This window comes from Pelodiscus sinensis, chromosome 32 (assembly GCF_052426305.1).
Source record: "Pelodiscus sinensis isolate ZL-2025 chromosome 32, ASM5242630v1, whole genome shotgun sequence".
Lineage (NCBI taxonomy): Eukaryota > Metazoa > Chordata > Testudines > Trionychidae > Pelodiscus > Pelodiscus sinensis.
Genome location: NC_143083.1, coordinates 6,606,356 through 6,618,655, shown reverse-complemented (window position 1 = coordinate 6,618,655; position 12,300 = coordinate 6,606,356).

Genomic DNA, 12,300 nt, shown 5'->3' with positions numbered 1-12,300 from the left:
TGTATGACAGCCCCACTCAAGAGTTGTAGTTGAGAAGAGTTGTTGGTTTCTCTAGACCGTGCAGAAAGCTTTTCACAAATTTCTGGGACAATCACAGAAACCTCTATATAAACGTCTGTTAAGCAGAACTTATCTAGCGGAATGTAGTATGCAGATCATCACAGTGTTCGAATGGCCCAGGTGTCAAACATCTCAGCTACAACTATAAATCAATTGAAACCAACTTCTTAGAAGTGCTATAGAGGAATGTTGGATGAAGTGTTTCTAGCTAGCCACAGTTTCTTAAGTCCCATATAGGCAAACTCCGTACAGTCTGTTGAACTTGTCTCCAGATGAGGGCTCAGGCAGAGCTTTTGAAAGCTTTCCGTTGCGGGAAAATGAAATCTTTCATTTCTCCCCATGTATGACAGTCCCAGCCAAGAGATGTAGTTGAACAGAGTAGGTGGTTTCTCTAGACCGTGTGAAAGGCTTTTCACACATTTCAGAGGCAATACCAGAATCCTCGAGCTAAGGGGTCTGGAAAGCAGAATGTATCCAGCTGAATGTAGTATCCAGCTGGTCACAGTGTTCGAATGGCGCAGTGTGCAAACATCTCAGCTACAACTAAAAATCAGTTCAAACCAACTTCTTAGAAGTGCTACAGGGGAATTTTGAATGAAATGTTTCTAGCTAACCCTAGTTTGTTAAGTCCTATATAGGTGTACTCCCTACAGTTTGCTGAACTAATGTCCAGATGAGGGCTCATGCAGAGCTCTTGAAACCGTTCCGTTGCGGGAAAATGAAAGCTTTCATTTCTCCCCATGTATGACAGTTCCACCCAAAAGATGTAGTTGAACAGAGTTGTTGGTTGCTCTAGACCGCGCGGAAGGCTTTTCACACATTTCAGAGGCAATACCAAAAACATCGAGAGAAAGCGTCTGGTAAGCAGCACTAATCTAGCGCAATGTTGTATCCAGCTGGTCAGAGTGTTCGAATGGCCAGAGTGCAAACATCTCAGCTACAACTAAAAATCCATTCAAACCACATTCTTAGAAGTGCTATAGGGGAATGTTGAATGAAGTGTTTCTACCTAACCCTAGTTTGTTAAGTCCCATATAGGCGAACTCCCTACAGTTTTCTGAACTAATCTCCAGATGAGGGCTCATGCAGAGCTCTTGAAACCTTTCCGTTGCGGGAAAATGAAAGCTTTCATTTCTCCCCATGTATGACAGTCCTACCCAAAAGATGTAGTTAAGCAGAGCTGTTGGTTTCGCTAGACCGTGCAGAAAGCTTTTCACAAATTTCTGGGACAATCACAGAAACCTCTATATAAACGTCTGTTAAGCAGAACTTATCTAGCGGAATGTAGTATGCAGATCATCACAGTGTTCGAATGGCCAGAGTGCAAACATCTCAGCTACAACTAAAAATCCATTCAAACCACATTCTTAGAAGTGCTATAGGGGAATGTTGAATGAAGTGTTTCTAGCTAGCCACAGTTTCTTAAGTCCCATATAGGTGAACTCCCTACAGTTTGCTGAACTAATGAGGGCCGTATAAGCAAACTCCGTACAGTCTGTTGAACTTGTCTCCAGATGAGGGCTCATGGAGAGCTCTTGAAACCTTTCCGTTGCGGGAAAATGAAAGCTTTCATTTCTCCCCATGTATGACAGTCCCAGCCAAGAGTTGTAGTTGAACAGAGTAGTTGTTTTCTCTAGTCCGCGCGGAAGGCTTTTCACACATTTCAGAGGCAATACCAGAATCCTCGAGCTAAGGGGTCTGGAAAGCAGAACTTATCCAGCTGAATGTAGTATCCAGCTGGTCACAGTGTTCGAATGGCGCAGGGTGCAAACATCTCAGTTACAACCCGAAAGCGTCCGGTAAGCACTGATCTAGCGCAATGTTGTATCCAGCTGGTCACAGTGTTCGAATGGCCAGGGTGGAAACATCTCAGCTACAGCTAAAAATCAATTCAAATCAACTTCTTAGAAGTCCTATAGGGGAATGTTGAATAAAGTGTTTCTAGCTAACCCTAGTTTGTTAAGTCCCATATAGGCGAACTACCTACAGTTTCCTGAATTAATCTGCAGATGAGGGCTCATGCAGAGCTTTTGAAAGCTTTCCGTTGCGGGAAAAAGAAAGCTTTCATTTCTCCCCATGTATGACAGTCCCACCCAAGACATGTAGTTGACCAGAGTTGTTGTTTTCTCTAGAGCGCGCGGAAGGCTTTTCACACATTTCGGAGGCAATACCAGAAACATCGAGAGAAAGCGTCTGGTAAGCAGCACTGATCTAGCGCAATGTTGTATCCAGCTGGTCACAGTGTTCGAAAGGCCAGGGTGGAAACATCGCAACTACAACTAAAAATCAATTCAAATCAACTTCTTAGAAGTGCTATAGGGGAATGTTGAATGAAGTGTTTCTAGCTAACCCTAGTTTGTTAAGTCCCATATAGGCGAACTACCTACAGTTTGCTGAACTAATCTGCAGATGAGGGCTCATGCAGAGCTTTTGAAAGCTTTCCGTTGCGGGAAAAAGAAAGCTTTCATTTCTCCCCATGTATGACAGTCCCACCCAAGAGATGTAGTTGAACAGAGTTGCTGGTTTCTCTAGACTGCGCGGAAGGCTTTTCACACATTTCAGAGGCAATACCAAAAACATCGAGAGAAAGCTTCTGGTAAGCAGCACTGATCTAGCGGAATGGTGTATCCAGCTGGTCACAGTGTTCGAATGGCCAGGTTGCAAACATCTCAGCTACAGCAAGAAATCACTTCAAATCAACTTCTTAGAAGTGCTATAGGGGAATGTTGAATGAAGTGTTTCTAACTAGCCACAGTTTCTTAAGTCACATATAGGCAAACTCCGTACAGTCTGTTGAACTTGTCTCCAGATGAGGGCTCTTGCAGAGCTTTTGAAAGCTTTCCGTTGCGGGAAAAAGAAAGCTTTCATTTCTCCCCATGTATGACAGTCCCACCCAAGACATGTAGTTGACCAGAGTTGTTGGTTTCTCTAGAGCGCGCGGAAGGCTTTTCACACATTTCGGAGGCAATACCAGAAACATCGAGAGAAAGCGTCTGGTAAGCAGCACTGATCTAGCGGAATGGTGTATCCAGCTGGTCACAGTGTTCGAAAGGCCAGGGTGGAAACATCGCAGCTACAACTAAAAATCAATTCAAATCAACTTCTTAGAAGTCCTATAGGGGAATGTTGAATGAAGTGTTTCTAGCTAACCCTAGTTTGTTAAGTCCCATATAGGCGAACTACCTACAGTTTGCGGAACTAATCTGCAGATGAGGGCTCATGCAGAGCTTTTGAAAGCTTTCCGTTGCGGGAAAAAGAAAGCTTTCATTTCTCCCCATGTATGACAGTCCCACCCAAGAGATGTAGTTGACCAGAGTTGTTGGTTGCTCTAGAGCGCGCGGAAGGCTTTTCACACATTTCAGAGGCAATACCAAAAACATCGAGAGAAAGCTTCTGGTAAGCAGCACTGATCTAGCGGAATGGTGTATCCACCTGGTCACAGTGTTCGAATGGCCAGGTTGCAAACATCTCAGCTACAGCAAGAAATCAATTCAAATCAACTTCTTAGAATTGCTATAGGGGAATGTTGAATGAAGTGTTTCTAACTAGCCACAGTTTCTTAAGTCACATATAGGCAAACTTCGTACAATTTTCTAAACTTATCTCCGAACGAGGGCTTATGCAGAGCATTTAAAAGCTATCCGTTGCGAGAAAATAAAAGCTTTCATTTTTTTCCCCATGTCTGCCCGTCCTACCAAGAAGCTGTTGTTGAACAGAGTTGTTGCTTTCTCTAGAACGTGCGAAAGGCTTTTCACACATTTCAGAGGCAATACCAGAAACCACGAGATAAGGTGTCTGGAAAGCAGAACTTATCTAGCGGAATGTAGTATCCAGCTGGTCACAGTGTTCTAAAGGCCCAGGGTGCAAACATCTCAGCTACAGTTAAAAATCAATTCAAATCAACTTCTTAGAAGTGCAATAGGGAAATGTTGAATGAAGTGTTTCCAGCTAGCCACAGTTTCTTAAGTCCCATATAGGCAAACTCCGTACAGTCTGTTGAACTTGTCTCCAGATGAGGGCTCATGCAGAGCTTTTGAAAGCTTTCCGTTGCGGGAAAATGAAAGCTTTAATTTCTCCCCAGGTATGACAGTCCCATCCAAGAGATGTAGTTTAGCAGAGTTGTTGATTTCTCTAGACCGCGCGGAAGGCTTTTCACACATTTCAGAGGCAATACCAGAAACATCGAGAGAAAGCGTCTGGTAAGCAGCACTGACCTATCGGAATGTTGTATCCAGCTGGTCAGAGTGTTCGAATGGCCAGGGTGCAAACATCTCAGCTACAGTTAAAACTCAATTCAAATCAACTTCTTAGAAGTGCTATAGGGGAATGTTGACTAGTGTTTCTATCTAACCCTAGTTTGTTAAGTCCCATATAGGCGAACTCCTTACAGTTTGCTGAACTAATCTCCAGATGAGGGCTCATGCATAGCTTTTGAAAGTTTTCGGTTGCGGGAAAATGAAAGCTTTCATTTCTCCCAGCCAAGAGTTGTAGTTGAACAGAGTAGTTGTTTTCTCTAGTCCGCGTGGAAGGCTTTTCACACATTTCAGAGGCAATACCAGAATCCTCGAGCTAAGGGGTCTGGAAAGCAGAACTTATCCAGCTGAATGTAGTATCCAGCTGGTCACAGTGTTCGAATGGCGCAAACATCTCAGCTACAACCAGAAAGCGTCCGGTAAGCACTGATCTAGCGCAATGTTGTATCCAGCTGGTCACAGTGTTCGAATGGCCAGGGTGGAAACATCTCAGCTACAGCTAAAAATCAATTCAAATCAACTTCTTAGAAGTCCTATAGGGGAATGTTGAATAAAGTGTTTCTAGCTAACCCTAGTTTGTTAAGTCCCATATAGGCGAACTACCTACAGTTTCCTGAATTAATCTGCAGATGAGGGCTCATGCAGAGCTTTTGAAAGCTTTCCGTTGCGGGAAAAAGAAAGCTTTCATTTCTCCCCATGTATGACAGTCCCACCCAAGACATGTAGTTGACCAGAGTTGTTGGTTTCTCTAGAGTGCGCGGAAGGCTTTTCACACATTTCAGAGGCAATACCAAAAACATCGAGAGAAAGCTTCTGGTAAGCAGCACTGATCTAGCGGAATGGTGTATCCAGCTGGTCACAGTGTTCGAATGGCCAGGTTGCAAACATCTCAGCTACAGCAAGAAATCAATTCAAATCAACTTCTTAGAAGTGCTATAGGGGAATGTTGAATGAAGTGTTTCTAACTAGCCACAGTTTCTTAAGTCACATATAGGCAAACTCCGTACAGTCTGTTGAACTTGTCTCCAGATGAGGGCTCTTGCAGAGCTTTTGAAAGCTTTCCGTTGCGGGAAAAAGAAAGCTTTCATTTCTCCCCATGTATGACAGTCCCACCCAAGACATGTAGTTGACCAGAGTTGTTGGTTTCTCTAGAGCGCGCGGAAGGCTTTTCACACATTTCAGAGGCAATACCAGAAACATCGAGAGAAAGCGTCTGATAAGCAGAACTGATCTAGCGCAATGTTGTATCCAGCTGGTCACAGTGTTCGAATGGCCAGGGTGCAAACATCTCAGCTACAGCTAAAAATCAATTCACATCAACTTCTTAGAAGTCCTATAGGGGAATGTTGAATGAAGTGTTTCTAGCTAACCCTAGTTTGTTAAGTCCCATATAGGCGAACTACCTACAGTCTGCTGAACTAATCTGCAGATGAGGGCTCATGCAGAGCTTTTGAAAGCTTTCCGTTGCGGGAAAAAGAAAGCTTTCATTTCTCCCCATGTATGACAGTCCCACCCAAGAGTTGTAGTTGAACAGAGTAGTTGTTTTCTCTAGTCCGCGTGGAAGGCTTTTCACACATTTCAGAGGCAATACCAGAATCCTCGAGCTAAGGGGTCTGGAAAGCAGAACTTATCCAGCTGAATGTAGTATCCAGCTGGTCACAGTGTTCGAATGGCGCAAACATCTCAGCTACAACCAGAAAGCGTCCGGTAAGCACTGATCTAGCGCAATGTTGTATCCAGCTGGTCACAGTGTTCGAATGGCCAGGGTGGAAACATCTCAGCTACAGCTAAAAATCAATTCAAATCAACTTCTTAGAAGTCCTATAGGGGAATGTTGAATAAAGTGTTTCTAGCTAACCCTAGTTTGTTAAGTCCCATATAGGCGAACTACCTACAGTTTCCTGAATTAATCTGCAGATGAGGGCTCATGCAGAGCTTTTGAAAGCTTTCCGTTGCGGGAAAAAGAAAGCTTTCATTTCTCCCCATGTATGACAGTCCCACCCAAGACATGTAGTTGACCAGAGTTGTTGGTTTCTCTAGAGTGCGCGGAAGGCTTTTCACACATTTCAGAGGCAATACCAAAAACATCGAGAGAAAGCTTCTGGTAAGCAGCACTGATCTAGCGGAATGGTGTATCCAGCTGGTCACAGTGTTCGAATGGCCAGGTTGCAAACATCTCAGCTACAGCAAGAAATCAATTCAAATCAACTTCTTAGAAGTGCTATAGGGGAATGTTGAATGAAGTGTTTCTAACTAGCCACAGTTTCTTAAGTCACATATAGGCAAACTCCGTACAGTCTGTTGAACTTGTCTCCAGATGAGGGCTCTTGCAGAGCTTTTGAAAGCTTTCCGTTGCGGGAAAAAGAAAGCTTTCATTTCTCCCCATGTATGACAGTCCCACCCAAGACATGTAGTTGACCAGAGTTGTTGGTTTCTCTAGAGCGCGCGGAAGGCTTTTCACACATTTCAGAGGCAATACCAGAAACATCGAGAGAAAGCGTCTGATAAGCAGAACTGATCTAGCGCAATGTTGTATCCAGCTGGTCACAGTGTTCGAATGGCCAGGGTGCAAACATCTCAGCTACAGCTAAAAATCAATTCACATCAACTTCTTAGAAGTCCTATAGGGGAATGTTGAATGAAGTGTTTCTAGCTAACCCTAGTTTGTTAAGTCCCATATAGGCGAACTACCTACAGTCTGCTGAACTAATCTGCAGATGAGGGCTCATGCAGAGCTTTTGAAAGCTTTCCGTTGCGGGAAAAAGAAAGCTTTCATTTCTCCCCATGTATGACAGTCCCACCCAAGAGATGTAGTTTAGCAGAGCTGTTGCTTGCTCTAGACCGCGCGGAAGGCTTTTCACACATTTCAGAGGCAATACCAAAAACATCGAGAGAAAGCTTCTGGTAAGCAGCACTGATCTAGCGGACTGGTGTATCCAGCTGGTCACAGTGTTCGAATGGCCAGAGTGCAAACATCTCAGCTACAGCTAGAAATCAATTCAAATCAACTTCTTAGAAGTGCTATAGGGGAATGTTGAATGAAGTGTTTCTAACTAGCCACAGTTTCTTAAGTCACATATAGGCAAACTCCGTACAATTTTCTAAACAAATCTCCGAACAAGGGCTTATGCAGAGCATTTACAAGCTTTCCGTTGCGAGAAAACGAAAGCTTTCATTTTTCCCAATGTATGAGAGTCCTACCAAGAAGCTGTTGTTGAACAGAGTTGATGCTTTTTCTAGAACGTGCGAAAGGCTTTTCACACATTTCAGAGGCAATACCAGAATCCTCGAGCTAAGGGGTCTGGAAAGCAGAATGTATCCAGCTGAATGTAGTATCCAGCTGGTCACAGTGTTCGAATGGCGCAGTGTGCAAACATCTCAGCTACAGCTAGAAATCAATTCAAATCAACTTCTTAGAAGTGCTATAGGGGAATGTTGAATGAAGTGTTTCTAACTAGCCACAGTTTCTTAAGTCACATATAGGCAAACTCCGTACAATTTTCTAAACTTATCTCCGAACGAGGGCTTATGCAGAGCATTTAAAAGCTATCCGTTGCGAGAAAATAAAAGCTTTCATTTTTTTTCCGCATGTCTGACCGTCCTACCAAGAAGCTGTTGTTGAACAGAGTTGTTGCTTTCTCTAGAACGTGCGAAAGGCTTTTCACACATTTCAGAGGCAATACCAGAAACCACGAGATAAGGTGTCTGGAAAGCAGAACTTATCTAGCGGAATGTAGTATCCAGCTGGTCACAGTGTTCTAAAGGCCCAGGGTGCAAACATCTCAGCTACAGTTAAAAATCAATTCAAATCAACTTCTTAGAAGTGCAATAGGGAAATGTTGAATGAAGTGTTTCCAGCTAGCCACAGTTTCTTAAGTCCCATATAGGCAAACTCCGTACAGTCTGTTGAACTTGTCTCCAGATGAGGGCTCATGCAGAGCTTTTGAAAGCTTTCCGTTGCGGGAAAATGAAAGCTTTAATTTCTCCCCAGGTATGACAGTCCCATCCAAGAGATGTAGTTTAGCAGAGTTGTTGATTTCTCTAGACCGCGCGGAAGGCTTTTCACACATTTCAGAGGCAATACCAGAAACATCGAGAGAAAGCGTCTGGTAAGCAGCACTGACCTATCGGAATGTTGTATCCAGCTGGTCAGAGTGTTCGAATGGCCAGGGTGCAAACATCTCAGCTACAGTTAAAACTCAATTCAAATCAACTTCTTAGAAGTGCTATAGGGGAATGTTGACTAGTGTTTCTATCTAACCCTAGTTTGTTAAGTCCCATATAGGCGAACTCCTTACAGTTTGCTGAACTAATCTCCAGATGAGGGCTCATGCATAGCTTTTGAAAGTTTTCGGTTGCGGGAAAATGAAAGCTTTCATTTCTCCCAGCCAAGAGTTGTAGTTGAACAGAGTAGTTGTTTTCTCTAGTCCGCGCGGAAGGCTTTTCACACATTTCAGAGGCAATACCAGAATCCTCGAGCTAAGGGGTCTGGAAAGCAGAACTTATCCAGCTGAATGTAGTATCCAGCTGGTCACAGTGTTCGAATGGCGCAAACATCTCAGCTACAACCAGAAAGCGTCCGGTAAGCACTGATCTAGCGCAATGTTGTATCCAGCTGGTCACAGTGTTCGAATGGCCAGGGTGGAAACATCTCAGCTACAGCTAAAAATCAATTCAAATCAACTTCTTAGAAGTCCTATAGGGGAATGTTGAATAAAGTGTTTCTAGCTAACCCTAGTTTGTTAAGTCCCATATAGGCGAACTACCTACAGTTTCCTGAATTAATCTGCAGATGAGGGCTCATGCAGAGCTTTTGAAAGCTTTCCGTTGCGGGAAAAAGAAAGCTTTCATTTCTCCCCATGTATGACAGTCCCACCCAAGACATGTAGATGACCAGAGTTGTTGGTTTCTCTAGAGCGCGCGGAAGGCTTTTCACACATTTCAGAGGCAATACCAAAAACATCGAGAGAAAGCTTCTGGTAAGCAGCACTGATCTAGCGGAATGGTGTATCCAGCTGGTCACAGTGTTCGAATGGCCAGGTTGCAAACATCTCAGCTACAGCAAGAAATCAATTCAAATCAACTTCTTAGAAGTGCTATAGGGGAATGTTGAATGAAGTGTTTCTAACTAGCCACAGTTTCTTAAGTCACATATAGGCAAACTCCGTACAGTCTGTTGAACTTGTCTCCAGATGAGGGCTCTTGCAGAGCTTTTGAAAGCTTTCCGTTGCGGGAAAAAGAAAGCTTTCATTTCTCCCCATGTATGACAGTCCCACCCAAGACATGTAGTTGACCAGAGTTGTTGGTTTCTCTAGAGCGCGCGGAAGGCTTTTCACACATTTCAGAGGCAATACCAGAAACATCGAGAGAAAGCGTCTGATAAGCAGAACTGATCTAGCGCAATGTTGTATCCAGCTGGTCACAGTGTTCGAATGGCCAGGGTGCAAACATCTCAGCTACAGCTAAAAATCAATTCACATCAACTTCTTAGAAGTCCTATAGGGGAATGTTGAATGAAGTGTTTCTAGCTAACCCTAGTTTGTTAAGTCCCATATAGGCGAACTACCTACAGTCTGCTGAACTAATCTGCAGATGAGGGCTCATGCAGAGCTTTTGAAAGCTTTCCGTTGCGGGAAAAAGAAAGCTTTCATTTCTCCCCATGTATGACAGTCCCACCCAAGAGTTGTAGTTGAACAGAGTAGTTGTTTTCTCTAGTCCGCGTGGAAGGCTTTTCACACATTTCAGAGGCAATACCAGAATCCTCGAGCTAAGGGGTCTGGAAAGCAGAACTTATCCAGCTGAATGTAGTATCCAGCTGGTCACAGTGTTCGAATGGCGCAAACATCTCAGCTACAACCAGAAAGCGTCCGGTAAGCACTGATCTAGCGCAATGTTGTATCCAGCTGGTCACAGTGTTCGAATGGCCAGGGTGGAAACATCTCAGCTACAGCTAAAAATCAATTCAAATCAACTTCTTAGAAGTCCTATAGGGGAATGTTGAATAAAGTGTTTCTAGCTAACCCTAGTTTGTTAAGTCCCATATAGGCGAACTACCTACAGTTTCCTGAATTAATCTGCAGATGAGGGCTCATGCAGAGCTTTTGAAAGCTTTCCGTTGCGGGAAAAAGAAAGCTTTCATTTCTCCCCATGTATGACAGTCCCACCCAAGACATGTAGTTGACCAGAGTTGTTGGTTTCTCTAGAGTGCGCGGAAGGCTTTTCACACATTTCAGAGGCAATACCAAAAACATCGAGAGAAAGCTTCTGGTAAGCAGCACTGATCTAGCGGAATGGTGTATCCAGCTGGTCACAGTGTTCGAATGGCCAGGTTGCAAACATCTCAGCTACAGCAAGAAATCAATTCAAATCAACTTCTTAGAAGTGCTATAGGGGAATGTTGAATGAAGTGTTTCTAACTAGCCACAGTTTCTTAAGTCACATATAGGCAAACTCCGTACAGTCTGTTGAACTTGTCTCCAGATGAGGGCTCTTGCAGAGCTTTTGAAAGCTTTCCGTTGCGGGAAAAAGAAAGCTTTCATTTCTCCCCATGTATGACAGTCCCACCCAAGACATGTAGTTGACCAGAGTTGTTGGTTTCTCTAGAGCGCGCGGAAGGCTTTTCACACATTTCAGAGGCAATACCAGAAACATCGAGAGAAAGCGTCTGATAAGCAGAACTGATCTAGCGCAATGTTGTATCCAGCTGGTCACAGTGTTCGAATGGCCAGGGTGCAAACATCTCAGCTACAGCTAAAAATCAATTCACATCAACTTCTTAGAAGTCCTATAGGGGAATGTTGAATGAAGTGTTTCTAGCTAACCCTAGTTTGTTAAGTCCCATATAGGCGAACTACCTACAGTCTGCTGAACTAATCTGCAGATGAGGGCTCATGCAGAGCTTTTGAAAGCTTTCCGTTGCGGGAAAAAGAAAGCTTTCATTTCTCCCCATGTATGACAGTCCCACCCAAGAGATGTAGTTTAGCAGAGCTGTTGCTTGCTCTAGACCGCGCGGAAGGCTTTTCACACATTTCAGAGGCAATACCAAAAACATCGAGAGAAAGCTTCTGGTAAGCAGCACTGATCTAGCGGACTGGTGTATCCAGCTGGTCACAGTGTTCGAATGGCCAGAGTGCAAACATCTCAGCTACAGCTAGAAATCAATTCAAATCAACTTCTTAGAAGTGCTATAGGGGAATGTTGAATGAAGTGTTTCTAACTAGCCACAGTTTCTTAAGTCACATATAGGCAAACTCCGTACAATTTTCTAAACAAATCTCCGAACAAGGGCTTATGCAGAGCATTTACAAGCTTTCCGTTGCGAGAAAACGAAAGCTTTCATTTTTCCCAATGTATGAGAGTCCTACCAAGAAGCTGTTGTTGAACAGAGTTGATGCTTTTTCTAGAACGTGCGAAAGGCTTTTCACACATTTCAGAGGCAATACCAGAATCCTCGAGCTAAGGGGTCTGGAAAGCAGAATGTATCCAGCTGAATGTAGTATCCAGCTGGTCACAGTGTTCGAATGGCGCAGTGTGCAAACATCTCAGCTACAGCTAGAAATCAATTCAAATCAACTTCTTAGAAGTGCTATAGGGGAATGTTGAATGAAGTGTTTCTAACTAGCCACAGTTTCTTAAGTCACATATAGGCAAACTCCGTACAATTTTCTAAACTTATCTCCGAACGAGGGCTTATGCAGAGCATTTAAAAGCTATCCGTTGCGAGAAAATAAAAGCTTTCATTTTTTTTCCGCATGTCTGACCGTCCTACCAAGAAGCTGTTGTTGAACAGAGTTGTTGCTTTCTCTAGAACGTGCGAAAGGCTTTTCACACATTTCAGAGGCAATACCAGAAACCACGAGATAAGGTGTCTGGAAAGCAGAACTTATCTAGCGGAATGTAGTATCCAGCTGGTCACAGTGTTCTAAAGGCCCAGGGTGCAAACATCTCAGCTACAGTTAAAAATCAATTCAAATCAACTTCTTAGAAG